This window comes from Microtus pennsylvanicus, chromosome 3, assembly GCF_037038515.1.
Source record: "Microtus pennsylvanicus isolate mMicPen1 chromosome 3, mMicPen1.hap1, whole genome shotgun sequence".
Lineage (NCBI taxonomy): Eukaryota > Metazoa > Chordata > Mammalia > Rodentia > Cricetidae > Microtus > Microtus pennsylvanicus.
The window spans coordinates 93,439,597-93,457,753 of NC_134581.1; positions in this window are offsets into that span (position 1 = coordinate 93,439,597).

Here is an 18,157-nt window from a genome sequence, read left to right on the forward strand (position 1 = left end):
TCACAGAGTAGTTCTCCAAAGGCCATGATACTCTAAACAGAAGCGATTGTGTTCTTGCATTGAATGTCTTGGATATTTCCTTGCTAGCATCTATCTGATGTTACATTGTTTACTTGTCCACTCAGTTCTTGGGGATTTTGTTTATTTGTTTTGCTCTTTTCCACCATAAACTTTAGATAGACATGTTTTCTTTGCATTAAAAAAAAAAAGAATTTGCTAAGCCCTCCGGTGTTGGAGCATGCCTTTAATCCCAGCACTCAGGAGGCAGAGGTAGGGTCAGCCTTGTCTACAAGAACTAGTTCCAGGACAGGCACCAAAGCTACCAAGAAACACTGTCTCAAAAAACCAAAAAAAAAGTTTTTGCTGAACTCAGGCTTTCATATATATTTATGAAATATATATGAAATAAACATTTCATTTATATATAATGATAGTATATATGTTTAACATATATGAGACCCTGAGTTCAATTCTTAACACTGAAAAGGGATAGAAATTTTTGTCTTAGACATCATAATGTTTTATTTTAATATGGTCATGGACATTTCATAAAGTCAAAACCAAAGAATCTATTGTCTTAGGACTGGCAAGGGCACCGGTCATTTAAAGAACGGCAACACCACAGACTATGGTTAGTGAGGCCATGGCGTAGGACACAGCTAAGGGACATTTCAGTTCCTGACATTGCAGTAAACACATCCAGCGCACTCCTTGGAGACAAGGGCAGTGAAGAGAACGCACTTATCCACAGCAACCACATAAAGCTACACCTCAGCTTCAGGAATCTCAAGACTTCCTTCCAGGAATGGAGGTAACTTGGTTCTCGCTTGTCAAGCATGCCCACAGTTCCATGCTCAATTCTAACGACTTAAGAAATAAAAATCCAAGGAAAAAGTCCACATTGGAGAGCAAAAAATTTGATCATCATTCCTTAAAACTGATATAGTCTTGAAGAGGGGAGCTTCTTGCCTTCCTTAGCAAATACTTCAAAAACTTCATTTGATGGGAAGACACGAGGAATGTCCACTAATACCTTCAGAAACATCACCCATGGGCAGCTCTTGGCACTCTTTGTGTCCTTTTGAGAACTAACTGAACATTGCCAGAATCTTCTCCTTCATCTCCACAGCAGAGGGAAACAATAATCTAGAACTTTTCACTCTCAGGACATTTAAGTTGACCTTGATACCACTTTGAATTGTGGGCCTTTGTCTTACCTTGACTCCTGCAAGCACTCTACCATTGGTCCACACTCCAAACCCCATGTAAGCTAGGTTTCAGTTCCATATCTTGAGCAAGACTGAAGCAAAGGATTGGGATTCTATAGTATGCCATGTCTATCAACCTGTGCTCTGGTGAAGCAGAGACCATCAGTGTCTAATTCTTTACTGGATCCCAGCAGCTCCAGAATGTCTGGTATGCAGCATACCCTCAACAAGTGTTTGGGTTATAACTTTACCCAGGCCCTGGCATCCATATATTCAAAGTGTCTGGAATGTTCTAGTGGAAGTTCCACTTCAAGCCCCCTACCCCATCTCTCTCCAAATCCTCCTGCATCTCAGATAGCCTGCCAAATGATGACCCTTCCCCCAGAGATGCTCAAGTCCACTCCCACAATGTATTTAAATGCCTCCCAGGAAAACATACAGGTGGTTTTCTGGTCTTTCTTTCTAATCTCCTTCCTCTCTGGTGAACTGGAAAATCACCTGGGAGTGTTATATTCAATAAGCTTAGGCCTTTTCTAATTCGGTTTGATTTGGTGTGATTTGGATTGATGCATCAGCAGAGACACTTAATGGTGATGTGGGAATGTCATATATCAATCTGTTGATTTCATTGGTTAAGTAATAAACAAACTGCTTGGGCTCATAGCTTAGAACATAGGTGGGTGGAGTAAACAGAACAGAATGCTGGGAGGAAGAGGAAGTGAGCTCAGATGGACAGCTCTGCTCTCTGGAGCAGAGATGCCATGCTCCCAGCTCCTGGGCAGACACAGGCGATGAAGCTATGACCCAGGATGGACTTAGGCTAGAATCTTCCCGGTAAGCACACCTAGCTGTGCCACATAGAATATTAGAAATGGGCTAGTCCAGGTGCAAGAGTTAGCCTAGAAGAGGCTAGATAGAAATGGGCCAAGCAGTGATTAAAAGAATACAGTGTCCATGTAATTATTTAGGGGCATAAGCTAGCCAGGCGGCTGGGGTGATGGGGACGCAGCCCCGCCGCTCCTATTACTACAAATGGCACCCAGACGTGTGGACAACTGAGTCCACTGAAAGCCTGAGAAAGCTTGGGAAAGAGTAAAGCATGTTTTCTTGATAGTGAAAATTTCTTGGGTCTACTCTGCTTGCTAGAGGCAAGCAAGCGCCTCATCTAAGAGAAGCTTCCTGACTCAGCTTTTGCTGCAAAACCCTGCAGCTCATTAAGAGGTCCTGCCACGAAACACTTAAATGGTGCTGACGAAAAGCTGAATGCATGCTTTTCGGTTTTCAGCCGTAGCAGGAAAAAAGCTGCGTCATTTAAAAATGCCGGCTTTCTGGGCTGTCCTGCCAGAGCAAACTCTGACTCTTTTACGCAGGCGGTTCGTGCGGTTTGCAAGCACGGGCTGCTGAAGCTCGCTTGCTGGCAGGGACCTTGAAATGCCATAGAGTTGTGGCAGTAAACATGGCTACAGCCAGTACCTCAGCCATGAGGCTGGAAAGCTAAGGAATGGACTACATCTAGCCGGTAAAGCCACGGCTTTAGTCCTACTGGGATTGCTTGGTTAATTTACCTAAAGACTCATGTGGTCAGAAAAAGAGAGAGAGATACAGTAAAAAGAGAGATTCAAAGACAAAGAAAATTTTTAAATGATTTACAGCGTGTTAAAAATATATGCAGACTAAAATTGAAGTTCTTAAAGTAAAAAACAAAACAAAAAAAAAGCAAGAGAGTTGTTGTGTGTGGTAGTCCACACCTTTAATCCCAACACTTGGGAGGCAGAGGGAGATTGACCTCTGTGACTTCAAGGTGTGGTAGCACACGCCTTTAATCCCAGTGTCTAGAAGGCAGAGACAAACAGATCTCTGTGAGTTCAAGGTGCAGTAGCGTACACCTTTAATCCCAATGCCTGGGAGGCAGAGACAGGCGGATCTCTGAGAGTTGAGGACAGCCTGGTCCACAGAGTTATTCCAGGTCAAAGATATACAGAGAATATAAAATAGAAGTAAAAACAAATGAAATAGAGATTAAAATAAAGCCGCACGATGATGGAAAATACACAGAGACTTTTGATACTGTATGCTATTATGCTCTCTTTGAATTGTTTGAATGCTGAGGAAAGAGCAAAAGCTACTAAAGATATTTGTTTATAAATGCTGCTGAACTAATCCAACATAGATAGTTTGAATTTGGATCTAAGGATATGATACTTTGGAAAAGAGATTCTTCTTTTGTTTTCACAGAGGATCAGACCTTGTGGATTGCATTTATCCTGATATGATATGATAGACCATGCCCTCCTGAAGGGTTGGTGTGAACACCTTCAGAAAATTGCTTCGCTCAACTGCCAACTGATATGGAACTAGCACACAGGTTATACCATGAAAGACCTAATTAACAACGCCCCTATTCAGCAGGAAGCAGTTTGGAGAGAAAAAACTGCACCCATGTTCCCAAATATGGTTCATAAATGTTCTTTAACATTTAACGGGGATATGATATAGATATGAATAATTTGTATTAGTATAGATTTTGCTTTATTGATAGAGATTTAAGGTCAATTTTGTTATATGTATATGCATATTTCTGCTATTGATTAAGATATTGTGATTGTGTAGTTCATTTAAAAATGAGACTTAATGGTGATGTGGGAGTGTCATATATCAATCTGTTGATTTCATTGGTTAAGTAACAAACAAACTGCTTGGGCTCATAGCTTAGAACATAGGTGGGTGGAGTAAACAGAACAGAATGCTGGGAGGAAGAGGAAGTGAGCTCAGATGGACAGCTCTGCTCTCTGGAGCAGAGATGCCATGCTCCCAGCTCCTGGGCAGACACACGCGATGAAGCTCCAATCCAGAATAGACATAGGCTAGAATCTTCCTGGTAAGCGCACCTAGCTGTGCTACATAGAATATTAGAAATGGGCTAGTCCAGGTGCGAGAGTTAGCCTAGAAGAGGCTAGATGGAAATAGGCCAAGCAGTGATTAAAAGAATACAGTGTCCATGTAATTATTTAGGGGCATAAGCTAGCCAGGCGGCTGGGGTGATGGGGACGCAGCCCTGCCGCTCCTATTACTACATAATGGGATGCAGAAACTTTTCAGAGAGGCGCAAAGTAAAATAAACCAAAATGGAAGACAAGAATAATGTAGTTCTAAATGCTGATATTATCTTACCAATCACTTCCTCACTGTGAATTGTATACCATGTTCCAAAGAAGTCTCTGTTGTTTTGAGAATAAACTGGCTCTCAGAACACAATTGTTCCTGGCTCCAGGGCCTTGTCACAGAAAACTGAAATCATCTGGGGGTGATATGGTTATCAAACTTGGGGTTCACAGCCTGTGCCCTAAACTAGGTTTAGCCAACACTCCTCAGTAACTCATTTGAAAGAATGAAACTTAATAGTTAAGAGTGACAGCTTATGATTTATCTAATAAACAGTGCTATGCAGATGAAGAAACACAACTGCCTTTAAAGGATATTATGATGGGGTTGAAGAGATGACTCAGTGGTTCGAGTGCTTGTTACTCTTGGCGAGGACTTGCATTTAATACCTAATACGTTCACAATGATCTCTAACTCCAGTTCCAGGGCATCCAATGCCCTCTACTGGCCTCCCTGGGTACCAGGCACACCAGTAGTGAATGTGGTGTAAGTAAATACATGCAGGCAAAAAGCTCATACACATAAAGTAATCTAAAAAGAATACAAACAAAGAGGATATCTGGGACTTGGTGGCTCACACCAAGAATATCAGCACCTGGGAGGCTGAGGCAGGAGGATTAGTAGTTACATGTCAGCCTATAAGAAAGATCTTGTTTCAGCAACAACAACAAGAGAAATAGGAAAAAAGAATGAAAATCCAGTGTTGGGTATGAACTCATAAGAGTGTGGGCAGTTGTCTGTACCTCCGGAATCCTTAGTGCTCGTGTTATTAGGAGTTCTATGCTTCGTGACTCCTTTTAGACTAGGCAGAGCACAAAACAATACTGTGTGGGCTGCTGTTTTAAAACTGTTAAAATTAGTTTAAATAAAAGTGTTGGCTTTTCAGGCGTCAAATTCAGGGAAGATGGTTTAGACTTCTGGTACTTGAAGCTTTGGAGGTCATTTCTAGAGAGGTGGCACTCAAGTGCCATTTTCAGTGCAACGTCTCTGTTTGTGCGGAAGCTTCCCCACAGAGGAAGACAATTATAAGAGAGTAGATGAGGGTTGTTTCAAATGTGTGTCTCTGGAGAATCCCCAGAGCTGGAGACACCAAAGCTCATGATGTCACCTCAAAGGCCCATGGCCCGAGAGACAGGAATTGAATCATTAAGTTGTACTGGCTGAAAAGACTGCAGTTGAACACCCTAAAATCTGCCTTCCATCCCATCTCCTGCCAGAATTCTGATCAGACAGGGAGAAGGCTGTAGCCAGGAAGGACAATCAGTTTCTGGAGCTCAGCCTTGCCCCTCCTCCCCCTTGTCAGGGGATCAGCAGTGCCTTTGACACGCGGATTGTCTGTTTCATTCCCATCCTTTGCGCTATTCCCTTCTTCTGCAGATGACTGGACTCAGACTCTTCTAGAAACAGTCAGTTTCTGCTGGTCTCCCCTTTGTACTCCTCCAAGGTGTCTAGTCTGGGAAAGCAGGGAAGGCCAACTCAGCACAGCCAAACACTAATACTGTGTGTACACTAAGGTATTAGCACGGATGTGCAGATTCCTTTTTACAGCACGGGATAGAGATGTGGCCTTCTAGAATACAGAACATGAGCACACTCCTGTCTCTCCTTTTCGTCCCTTGTCAATACCGGTTTCTCTGGACACACAAGAATATATTGAATACGCTATTATGAATATAATAGCATTGAACAAATCTAGCTTCATTGATTAGATTGCCTTGTTGAAAGCATTATGGATTGATGGTACTCCTATCCACTTCTATTGGGACACTGGAATACCTATGTTAAATAGAACTGTATACATCCTCCATTCCATGTCTATAAACTCTGATATCTCCAACATACATTGTCAAAGCACATGTTCCTTTCTTTCCTTTCTCTTTTCCTCCCTCTTCCCTCCGTCCCTCATTTCTTTCTTTGCTTCTCCTTCTCCTATTTCTCCTCCTCTTTCACACAGGATCCTGCTATGTAAATCAGGGTGGCCTTGTAATGATTGTTCTGCCTCTGGCTGTAACTTGGCTTAACATTCTGTGCCACCATGCTTTATCAGGTAAATTTTTTCATAAAACATTACTGAGGGCAAGAAAAGACTTCGTTATGTAAAAGCTGAGTGACTGAGCTTTCTAGAAATGATGTCTGAGGATGACTTTGAACCTTGAGGAATGATCATACCAAGTTGCATTCACATCCACACTATACATAAAAATGCTTGGGGATTGGAAACCCTGAGTTTATTTCTCACAACTCAGACAGGCTCCTCCAGACTCTGGGGCTTTATGCCCATTGGAAACCCAAAGGTAACACTGACCCACAATTTCCTTCTTGAAGCAGCTAAATCCTAGACATGGACGATCTTCCTGAACGTGAGTCAAGACTTCTCCCCGTGTTCTCCATCTTTATATATGCCACCTTTGCATGGCAGAATGATGCTGTAATTACCATTTATAGCAGTAGCCTCTTCAGCTAACTTTGTTACAGGAGCCCTGGGACTAACTTAGGGAAGTCTCAAAATCAAGTCAATTGAAGAAGTCCAGAAGTCAATTGAACAGTTAATTGACTAAGTTCCCTTTCTGAGAGCAGAAAGGGAATTTATTTGATGTAGCTAGCTATATTGGGACAATAAAGAGAACAAGGGGTTAGCCCTGTGTTGAGGGTTAAGGATGCCAGCTCAGAGACCCCATAGGGAAGGGGGGACAAACACTATACAGTCTGCAGGGTTGGCAAAACTGGGCTTGGTGATTAGTCCTGGATATGCAAGACTTGGAAAAGGCATCCCTTGAGGGTAATTTGGTTCCTAGGAGATGATCCCTTCCTTCTGCTTGTGGGTGGGGCCTTCTCCTTGACTACCGTTTCTGCCAGACTTAGGGCAGTGCCTGGAACTGGACAATCTTTAGATTATAGCATCTTGGTAAATCTTGAAAATAGTTTAAGTACTCTGTGTCTTCAGTCTTGAGAGAAGAAGGCAAGTGGCTTTAGAGACAGATTTGTTAAAAGACCACCATGCCCACATGCAGACATGTGCAGGAATTTGCCCCCAGGGTTTGTTTTTATCATAAAATTGTTTAACTGCACTCTTTGAGAATTTTGTGTGATGTGCCTTGATTATATCCATCCATTCCTCCCCCCATAGCCTCTTTTTCTTTTACCCAAAACGTCCACTCAGTTCTGGCCATATAGTCTGAGATGTGTGGCCTTCTGCCAGAGCATGTTCTGCTTCCCAGGGGCAGTACTTCTGACTCATCCCCTCCTGGAAGCTATCAATTGCCTATCACAATGATTAATTTCCTCACCAATGAGACACAAGATAGGTTATCTGGAAAGGGATAACCTCAACTAAGAGAATGCTTTCAATAGCTCAGCACCATGGGACACCTGGTAAATGGCTGGTGTGGTAGGGCCCAGTTCACTAGAGTTGAGCTCATGAGGTGTTCCTCAATTCCAGCCTATTAATCAATGGGTGTGGTTTTATGTATTTTTATCTCTATAGTTCTGTATATGTTTTTTTTATCATTGGGGCATTTTTAGCATGCTATCTTAAGTCTTTTGTGCTTTCTCGAGAAATTTAAGATTGTATTTTTAGTTTCTGTGCATAGTTGTGCTGACATTTTGGCAGTGGTTGCCTTGGATCTGTAGTTACTTTTTGGCCATGGTCACAATATGATTTCTACCAACCCATTGGCAGGGGAGGTCTTTCCATCCTCTGGTATCTTACTCAATTTCTTTTTTAGATTCTTAAAGTTATTATTGTATTATTCTTTTACTTCCTTGACCAGATATGTTCTAGAAATGCTTTTAGCCTATTGTGAATGGTATTGTTCCTTCCTTCTTTTTTTTCTGAGTGTTTTCCATTTCTGTATAAGAAAACTACTGGTTTTCTGTGTGTCAACTTGTTCCTGCTAACTTGATGAGTGTTTATATGCTGCAGGAATTTTCTGATAGAATATTTATGGTCTTTTATGTATAAAATAAGCAAATAAGGGTACTTTGACTTCTTCCTTTCCTGTTTGTCTACCCCTATTTCCTTCATTTGTCTTAATTATCTAGGTAAGACTTCAAAGCTTTGTTGAACATACCGTGCCTTCATTCTGTTCCTGATTTTAATGGAATGCTTTGAATGTTTCTCAGTTTTACCTAGGACAGTGTCTGCACATACTTCAAATACAGCATAATTTTTCTATGTAATAAGATATATCCTATTATTATCCTATTGATATATAAATACTGCATAACCCTACTCTTGTACCAAGCACTAGGTGACAACTGTTTAAGTCAAGTTCAAAGAAGTACACAGGGACTATGACCGACCGGATGTCTCTGTATCTCCCCTGATTCTCTTCATCTTTCTTTTCTCTCTCTGCCGCTGACAGACCTTGCAAATGTGCTGGGACCAGATGTTCTGATCCATTTTGTTTCTACATTTTTGCTCAAATAAGAAAAATTACAAAGCTATTTAAAGATCTATGACATTAGATTAGGGAGCAGGTTCTATCAGGAGTATCTGCTTGAAGAGGAGACAGGACATCCCTGGAATTCCCAGGCCAATCAGCTTAGACAATTTAGGAAGTTCTAGGCCTGAAGAGATTCTGCCTCAAAAGCTAAGCTGGAAAGATCTTTGGCCCCCACTTATGTATGCATTCCCACCTGCAAGAACACACACACATATGAAGGATCTGTGAAACTCGGTATGTTGCAGTTTTCTCTTAAGACTACTAATCACACATGCTCTGTCTCAGTCGAGGAGGTGTTATACGGGTTAACTAGCTTCATAAATATCACAGGGTGTGCCCTTGCTATCTCAGGAGTGGTCAGTCCTCTTATCTTGGCTGTTTGTGTCTAAGATGCTGTTCACAATACTTGGAATTCTCATGCTGAGCCCTCTGTTTCATACGTTGGGGGGCATTCACGTTGGGAGGAATCAGGCCTTTCCCTGCAGCTGCCTAAATTACTTGCTTAGTTAACAGGCACGTGTTAAGAGCTTGCTGTATGCATGGCATTCTGGAGCTGCTGGGATTCAGTAATGAATTAGACACTGATGGTCTCTGCTTCAGCAGAGCACAGATTTATAGACATAGCATACTATAGAATCCCAATTTTTTGCTTCGGTTTTGCTCAAGACATGGAACTGAAATCCAGCTTACATGGGGTTTGGAGTGTGGATCAACAGTACAGTGCTTGCAGGAGTCAGGGTAAGGCTATGGACAAAGGTTCACAATTCAAAGTGGTATCAAGGTCAACCTAAATGTCCTGAGAGTGAAAAGTTCTAGATTATTGTTTCCCTCTGCTGTGGAGACGAAGGAGAAAACACTGGTGATGTTCAGTTAGTTCTCAAAAGGACACAAAGAGGGCTGAGAACAGCCCACAGGTGATGTTTCTGAAGGTATTATTGGACATTCCCCGTGTCTTGCCATCAAATGAAGTTTTTGAAGTATTTGCTGAGGAAAGCAAGAAGCTCTCGAGACTGCATCAGTTTTAAGGAATGATGAGAAATTTTTTGCTCTCCAGTGTAGACTTTTTCCTTGAATTTTTATTTCTAAAGGGGTTAGAGTTGGAACCGTGGGCATGCTCAACAAGCAAGAACCAAGTTTCCTCCATTCCTGGAAGGCAGTCTTAAAATTCCGGAAGCTGAGGTGTAGCTTTATGTGGTTGCTGTGGATAAGTGCGTTCTCTTCACTGCCCTTGTCTCCAAGGAGTGCGCTGGATGTGTTTACTGCAATGTCAGGAACTGAAATGTCCCTTCAGTTGTGTCCTAATCCATAGCCTCACTAACCATAGTCTCTTATGCTGCCATTCTTTAAATGATGGTGCCCTTGCCAGTCCCAAGACAATAGATTCTTTGGTTTTGACTTTATGAAATGTCCATGACCATATTAAAATAAAGGATTGTGATATCTAAGAAACTAATTTCTATCCATTTTCAGTGTTGAGAATTGAACTTGGGGTCTCGTATGTGTTAATCATATATGCTACATTGAGTGAAAGCCCGAGTTCAGCAAATCCTTTTTTGTTTTGAAGGGTTTTGTTTGTTTGTTTTTTGAGACAGGGTTTCTCTGTAGCTTTGGAGTCTGTCCTGGAACTAGCTCTTGTAGACAAGGCTGAGTCTGCCTCTGCCTCCTGAGTGCTGGGATTAAAGGTGTGTGCCACTACTGCCCAGCTCAGTAAATTCTTTTTCTTCTTCCTCTTCCTCTTCCTCTTCCTCTTCCTCTTCCTCTTCCTCTTCCTCTTCCTCTTCTTCTTCTTCTTCTTCTTCTTCTTCTTCTTCTTCTTCTTCTTCTTCTTCTTCTTGCAAAGAGAACTAGTCTTTCTAAAGTTTATGGTGAGAATGAGCAAGAAAAACAAACAAGCAAAAAAGCAAAACCCCCAAGAACTTAGTGGACATAAACAATGTAATGTCAGATAGGTGCTGGCAGGGAAATATCCAAGGTATTGGCTATACAAGAACACAATCGCTTCTGTTTAGGTATCATGACCTTTGAAGAACGACTCTGTGAGGATGAAGACAGTGAGCTATTAACAGAGTTCTGCGAGTGTGAGCGTGCACAAGGCTTTGAGACAGCTGTTGGGATCTGGCTAGAGAAAAGAAGCCAGAGTTCTTGAATTGCTTGTGTCTCAAGCCTTGGGCATTTTCTTCCAGCGGTGTTGTGTTCTTTGGGCTTCTTGTTTGCAGGTTAGATGTTTTCCCTCCATAATCTGGCATTACAGCCACAAACAGGTATTAGAGGTATGTGTCATCAGGCCTGTTTCCTTTTCCCCTCTTCTGGATGGTTTTATTTGGGTGCTGGACTATGTTTTTAGAAAACAATCATAATTATTTTGTAATATTTTTGTGGACTAACTCACAGCGTGTGGTCTGGATGTGTGCTGAAAGAGAAGAAGAATTCACAAAACCTGAAACCATAAATGAATAAACATTGGAGGATTATTCAGTCATAAAAAAGGGAATCCTGCCCTCTGCAGCAGCAGGGATGGAACTGGTTTTCTCTGTATTAAGTGAGGTTGCCCAGGTAAAGCAGGGAAATGAAAAGAAATGTTGATCTCATAGAAGACTGGTGTGGAATACTAGTTACTAGAGACTGAAATGGTGTGGAGAGAAGAAAGGAGGAAGCTGAGTTTGGAACTCCAGAATGCAGCCAGAAAGAAGACAATAGGTCTGCCTTAGTGACGCAACTATTTGTCAAAACAGTCTGTGAGGAATTTACAATGACCAAAGAAGATGGCTATAAAAGACAAAGCATAAATTCACTAGTGATAAATGATACAGGCACACATCTTCTCATGGTTTAATTAATGTGCTTTGTAGACATGTATCGAGTCACCCATGAAGGCATACAAAGACTGTTGACCGAGGTTTTCTATCCTACCTGGTTTTTGTTCTCTCAATCACAACCTTTATGGCTACAGTTGAGCCCTTCACTGACATTCATGTCTGGTTGCTTCCCATAGCTAAAAATGTGATTGGATAACCCAGGGTAGTCGTCCTGCATTAGCGCTGCACACAGTGAGCAGTGCATTTGCTGTGGGTCCCTTGGATTTTTCTTTCTCTTTTTTTAGGACTACTTGTCCCTGCTGAGAGAGACCACTCAGCAAAAAATGATATTTTTTTTACCTACAGTCTTTGTCTCCCCCTGTTTTCACCCTGTAACAGAAATCCGACTTACTGTGTCTAAATTTATCAGATATGGAATCTCCTTCAACATGTATATGTTCCATGGCGGAACCAACTTTGGTTTTATCAATGGAGCTGAGAATGTGGACCAGAACCGTGGTGTTGTGACTAGCTATGGCAAGTGATGATCGTGGGGGTCTCTTCTCTGGGATGGGTGGTCCTAGAATCTTAGAGAGGAGACTCCACACTCATGTTCTTGTATCATGAGATTTCAGCAGGCAGTCTGTGCTGAGCAATGAGGCTTTTGTCTGTGCCCCTTTATTCTTTGACATTTATGCTGCCCAGAGAGCTGCCATTCTAGCAGCTAGGAATCATGGCACTCAGTGCTCTGCTACATTTGTGTGCACTGACCCCATTGTTATCAGAACTGGCTAGGTGGGGGAAAGGATACCAGGTAGAAGAGACAAGAGCATCTGTGAGAAAGTCAAAGAGCAGGGTGAGCCCCGTGTTTGCAGATAGGATTTGGGGAATGTTTCCAGGTTGACAGTTCACACCTACATCTCAGCCTGTTACAGAATGTGACAGAGACAGAGGCTGTGTGTTCCATCTATCTTAACTTGGATGGTTCTGAGCTGTCACGTGTCCCCATGCAGAAGCAGGGACTGCTGTGGAGGACTGTGTGGCCCAAACAGGGTGCTCTGTGTTGTAGACTATGATGCCGTGCTGACCGAGGCTGGAGATTACACAGAAAAGTATTTCAAGCTGTGGAAAATTTTGCTTCTGCTTCAGGTACTTAGCCCCTTAGTGGGGGATGCCACTCTCATGGGCTGCCCATAGCTGTGGAGGAGCAAGAAAAGGGAGGAGTCTTTTTTAGGGGGTAGAAGCTTGTGAGCTCTTGAGAGGGACAGAGCAATCTTACATCACATACTAGGTTTCCCACTGAAAAGCCAGATGGGCTGTGTGAGCCTTCTAAACCTTTAACTTTCTTTCCTGACATATGAAAATAATGAAACTGGATTCCCATGTGATGATGTAGGCCAAAGAATTTCCCATTTGCAAAGCTGTAGTATTATGTGCTATGTAGTAACCACATATGCAGAAAGAAAATATATTATATTGACTTTAACTAAATGCATCCAATTAGGTGTCCAGTGGGAGTTAGAAAAGAGCTAAAAACGCATTACAAAAGGTGTAACACACAGCTTTCTACTAGTCCTCTGTCTCTACGTCACTAAGAACAGGAGGTGCACATGTTATTAGGTACATGTGTCCACCAGGAAGTAGTATTAACTAGATATGTATCCATACCAGACCACAAAATGAAAAATGGCACCAGTTATCTCCCTTAGAGAAACCTGTTCTAGTATAAATCTCACTTTCTCCCTAACTCTCTCTGGATATAAAGGACACAGGTAGTCATGAGAATATTAAGAGAAAAAACATTCGTTTTAGTCATTTAGTCCCACGATCCATTCTCATTACAGCAGGTTCCCTGCCTCGGTTGCCTCCACTTACTCCCAAGACTGTATACTCCTATGTGGATCTATTATCCTACTTGCCATTGTTTGAAATCCTACCATACTTAAATAAGGTGAAAACTGCTTGGGCACTGGAGTGGCAGGGGTTGAGGGTGGGGCCATGGAGAAATAAGGGAGCAGGATGTGTGTCTCAGAGGAGATATCCCATCAAGGAACTTTTCTAAGGTAGAGTTTGAAAATTACTTCATGGCATTGTATCTGAACCTGGAATTATTGGCCAGGAGCCATTGGTTCCTGTGGAGAAGATGATAAAGAACTTACTTGCAGAATTAAGGAGAAAATAGGCACAGCAGGATATGGGGCTCATGGAAGATCCTACTCCCAGCTTAAAGGACTCACTTGGTGAATGTTATCATAGGATCCACAGATGGAAATCTCTTAGCTATGAATCCATGAAAACAATCTTCTTTAATATTCATTAGTAAGCCTGTGTTTTCTTTAATTACATGTGTTTTCTCTCCCTCTAAATGAGAAACCTGTCTTATCTGTAGAAACCAAACTCTTGAATTTTTATTGGCTTCACCTCTACTGTTGCAGTATTAGACAAGAGCAGTGATCAGTAAATGCTCTGTATAAATCAATGTTTGTTGACTTGAATATTTATTTCTCATCTTCAGTTATTTTGCAATACATTTGTTTACTGACTAATGTTTATGATTATAGTGGTTATACAGTCGATACAATGCCCTGTTGTCTTGGTCAGTAAATGTGTTATCATAGAAGCATTGTTATAGCACCTATTACATAACTGTTTTTATTCAAAACATCTTTGAGGACCACAGTGTGGTCCAACATATACTGACAGGAGTGTTAAGAGAAGGATCATTAGCTTCTTCTCATTTGTCTTCTGTTTCTACCCTGTTTCCATCCTAGCCTGTCGTGTTATACAATCCGGTTACCATGGAGAATCTTCCAATAAACAACGGCAGTGGTCAGCCCTTTGGACTGGTCCTCTATGAGACTTCCATCCGCTCTGGCGGCCAGCTCTATGCTCACGTCCGTGATTCGGCACAGGTAGGCAGCAGCAGGGATCTCTGGTGGCATGTGTCCCTCCTCTGCCTCTGAAGAGTCTATCACAGATTTTTTTCACCATATGCTATTATTTATTTCACCAATATGATGGAATCATAGAAAACTTACAGCCAAACCAAATACACTTTTATAGTTTGTTTTGCTCTAACTCAGAGTCTGCTGGTTAATCCTGTTCAGCTTCCAGTCACCTGAGCACTAAAGTCAGTACCCATCTTGCTCTTCCTCCTGACCACTTTCTTTTTTTTTATTTTATTATTTATTTATTTATTAAAGATTTCTGTCTCTTCCCCGCCCCTGCCTCCCATTTCCCTCCCCCTCCCCTAACCAATTCCCCCTCCCTCGTCAGCCCAACTTTCTAACTAAAGCTCTGTCCTGCAGGCAGGCCTATCAACCTGTCTGATGCCGACTCTTCTTTCGTAGGTGTTCTTGAATGACACAAGGATAGGAGATCTGGATGAGAATACTTTTGACCTGAATATTCCTCAAATTCAGGTCAGCAATCTGGCAGTCCAGGTGATATCTTGACTGCTCCTTTAAGGCCGCCTGGTTCTGGAGCTTGACTGCCACCTCTTTCTACTGGGCTTCTCACAAAGGCTGTAGCAGGAAGGTGAAGGGCTGTAATCTTAAGGCATCTTTAAAGCTTTGGGGGTCCAGGGACCTATAAGATGAATTATTTAGCAAGAGTAGAGGGTTTTTTTTGTTTTTTTGTTTTTTTTTTTGGTCCCATTCAACCCCCAGCTCCTGTTTGGATCGCTTATCAAAAGCAGAATGAAAGATTCTTTCTGCCTGTCCCAACAGGAACAGCAATAAAGAAAGAGTAGATGAGCCCAGTAGGGTCATGTGTGTAGGAAGGTGGGGGGGCAGAGACAGACAGATGTACTGAAAACAGGAATGTGTTCTAGAATATGAGCTGTAGGCAGATATTTTGTTTCCACTAACTTCTTTGCCTAAGCAGGATTGTCAACTTCTGAGGATCCTGGTTGAGAACCAAGGCCTGGTAAATTTTTCATGGAAAATACAACATGAGTGGAAAGGTAGGCATTGCTGCTGAGAAACAAGTGTGTCTTCTCTTCATTTACCTGAAGCTCACAGCTCTGGCTGTCCTGGGGGTTGGGAAGACAGAAATGATTCCCTGAGAATGTTACTTCATGCCTCCTCCTTTGTTCTGCTCTTTCTTGTTATCCATGGTGGGAAGGAAGAGCAATTATGTTGGATGCTGTCCCATCTTAGATCAGGATTTAATGTTCTTTTATGAAAAATCCCTATACTAAGTAGGAAATGCTTTTAGTAGAGTGGAAGCATACAAGAAAATTGAAGGGAAATAGGTCAGTGCAACATTTATGCTCTTGGCTGTATTTCTTGACAGATAGCATCTATAATTCTTATTTCTCTGTCCCAAACCTTGGTGAATATTCAGCCCCTGTTGCTAGTCTTTTCTCTGCTTCTGTCCATAGGCATAGATGGGAATGTTAAAATCAATGGCACTTTGTTGAGAAATTTCACCATCTATTCTCTGGACTTGAAGATGAGTTTCTTCAAGAGGTAGGTTGCTCCCTACCCCCAATGCATCCTGAGGATCTGAGAGATCGTGAATTCTTCCTCTGCTGATGAAAAGCCCAAGATTCAGACACCTGGAGTGGGGAGATTCTAGTTCCCAGATACTCCACTTCAGCACTAGAACCAATTAGGTGTTTCAATTGCTACTCTAGTACTTTGAGTTCAATTTGTCGATGAAATCCTGGTCTTCATTGGTTACGTATTGGAAGAAGTATTGGTAAGACTTCTTCTAAGCTGAATCTTTTGATCCCTCCTCCAGGCTCCGTTCTGCCACCTGGAGGCATGCACCTGAGCATTACCTAGGTCCTGCCTTCTATAGGGGGACCTTGAAGGCTGGCTCTTCCCCCAAGGATACCTTCTTGGACCTTTCAGTAAGTAAGCCTCCTCTTCCTTTATGATGTTCTAAATATGTCTTTTCGTTTGAGATGTATTTAATTTTTAAAATGAATGTCTGTATGTGTGTTTGTATGTATGTATACATGAATGTGTGTGGTCTTTCTTGGAGGCCAGGAGAGGGAGTCAGATCCCCTGGTGCTGGAGATACAAGCAGTTTTGAGCTGCTTGACATAGGTGCTGGTAACTGAATTCAGGTCTTCTGCAAGAGCAGTCTGTGTTCTTAGCCACTCAGCCATTCCTCGAGTCCCACACACAGCATTCTGAAGACTCTAGGACATTGCAGGAGAGGTGGCAGAACGAATGTCCGAGCATGAATGACTCCACAGAAGCACTGTCTCTGGATGCAGCAGAGCAGAGACGTGAACTTGCAGGGCTGTGACAGCATGTGTAAGACCTGTGCACACCTAAGCAAGAGCAAATCCCAGAATGGAGAGCTGGGCATAAAGTTCCACCACTAGCTCAGGAGCGATTGGCAATTCTTAGAAGCTGGGAGTTGTTCATGGTTCTACCATGATCCAGTGGTATGTGGACACATCCAAGATTTAGAAAGCACTAACTGACCTTGAGAGGGGGAAACAACAGCTCAAAGTCTAGTAGGAATAGAGGCAGTGTGGGGGGGGTTGGGGGGAGTTTGAATATGGTCAATATATCTATAAAATTCTCAGAGAATATCTATATCTATCTATCTATCTATCTATCTATCTATCTATCTATCTATCTATCTATATATATATATAGTAAAAATATGTATAAAAGTAAAGCAAATAAAACCCAAGCAAGGCTATGATATACCTGGAAGAATATTTATTCTGTACTTTTAATAAAACTGTATGATCTTCTTCAATCATCCTAACTTATTGCTATTTCTAAGGTATATAAAAATACAATATAAAATTCAAACAATTATAAAGAACATCTACAGAACAAATGGCAGACTCTCCTTCAAACTTATCATATTCCACTTATCTGTGTTTGCCCAAAGTACATATTTATATTTAAATGTGCTTAAATATTCAACAATAAAATTTTTCTTGGTTAGTCTACTAAAGGCTTGTGAATTTTGTCTTTTCAAAAAAAGCAAATGATAGTTTTAGTGATTCTTTATATTGTTTTTTTTAAATCTCCAGTTCATCTTTTGTCTACTTTTTGTTACTTCTTTCCCACTGACTTGAATTTGTGACAATGAACCTGGTTTTTCCTTCTGGTGCTGGGAATATAGATATGACCTGCCACACTCGACCAGTTTTGTAAATCAGGCTTGAGTCTCTCATCTCTTCCCTCTATATATTTACTCTGTTTGGGATTCCTGCATTTTAATTGCTTTTCTGGTTTCAGTTGTTATGGTTTTGCTTTCAGATGTCGAACTCAATTATCCCTTTCTCGGGACTTCTGGAATCCCCCAGTTTCCTGTTGTCTTGGGGAGGATTTACTTCTCTTTCATTTCTGAGGGACGTGTGTTCTAGGCATTGTGTTTTCTCTTTCTGGACTTTGGACATGCCAGCTCATTTGCTGCTGCCTGTAAGTTTTCTTCTGAGAAAAGCACAGCTACCCTATCGAAGATTCCCTTTTGAGCAGCTGATGCTTTTCTCTTACTGATGCTGAATTCTCTTTGAAGTTTTGTTGGCTTCAGAGAAAACCTTTTTTGGTAGAATGTAATTGAGGTT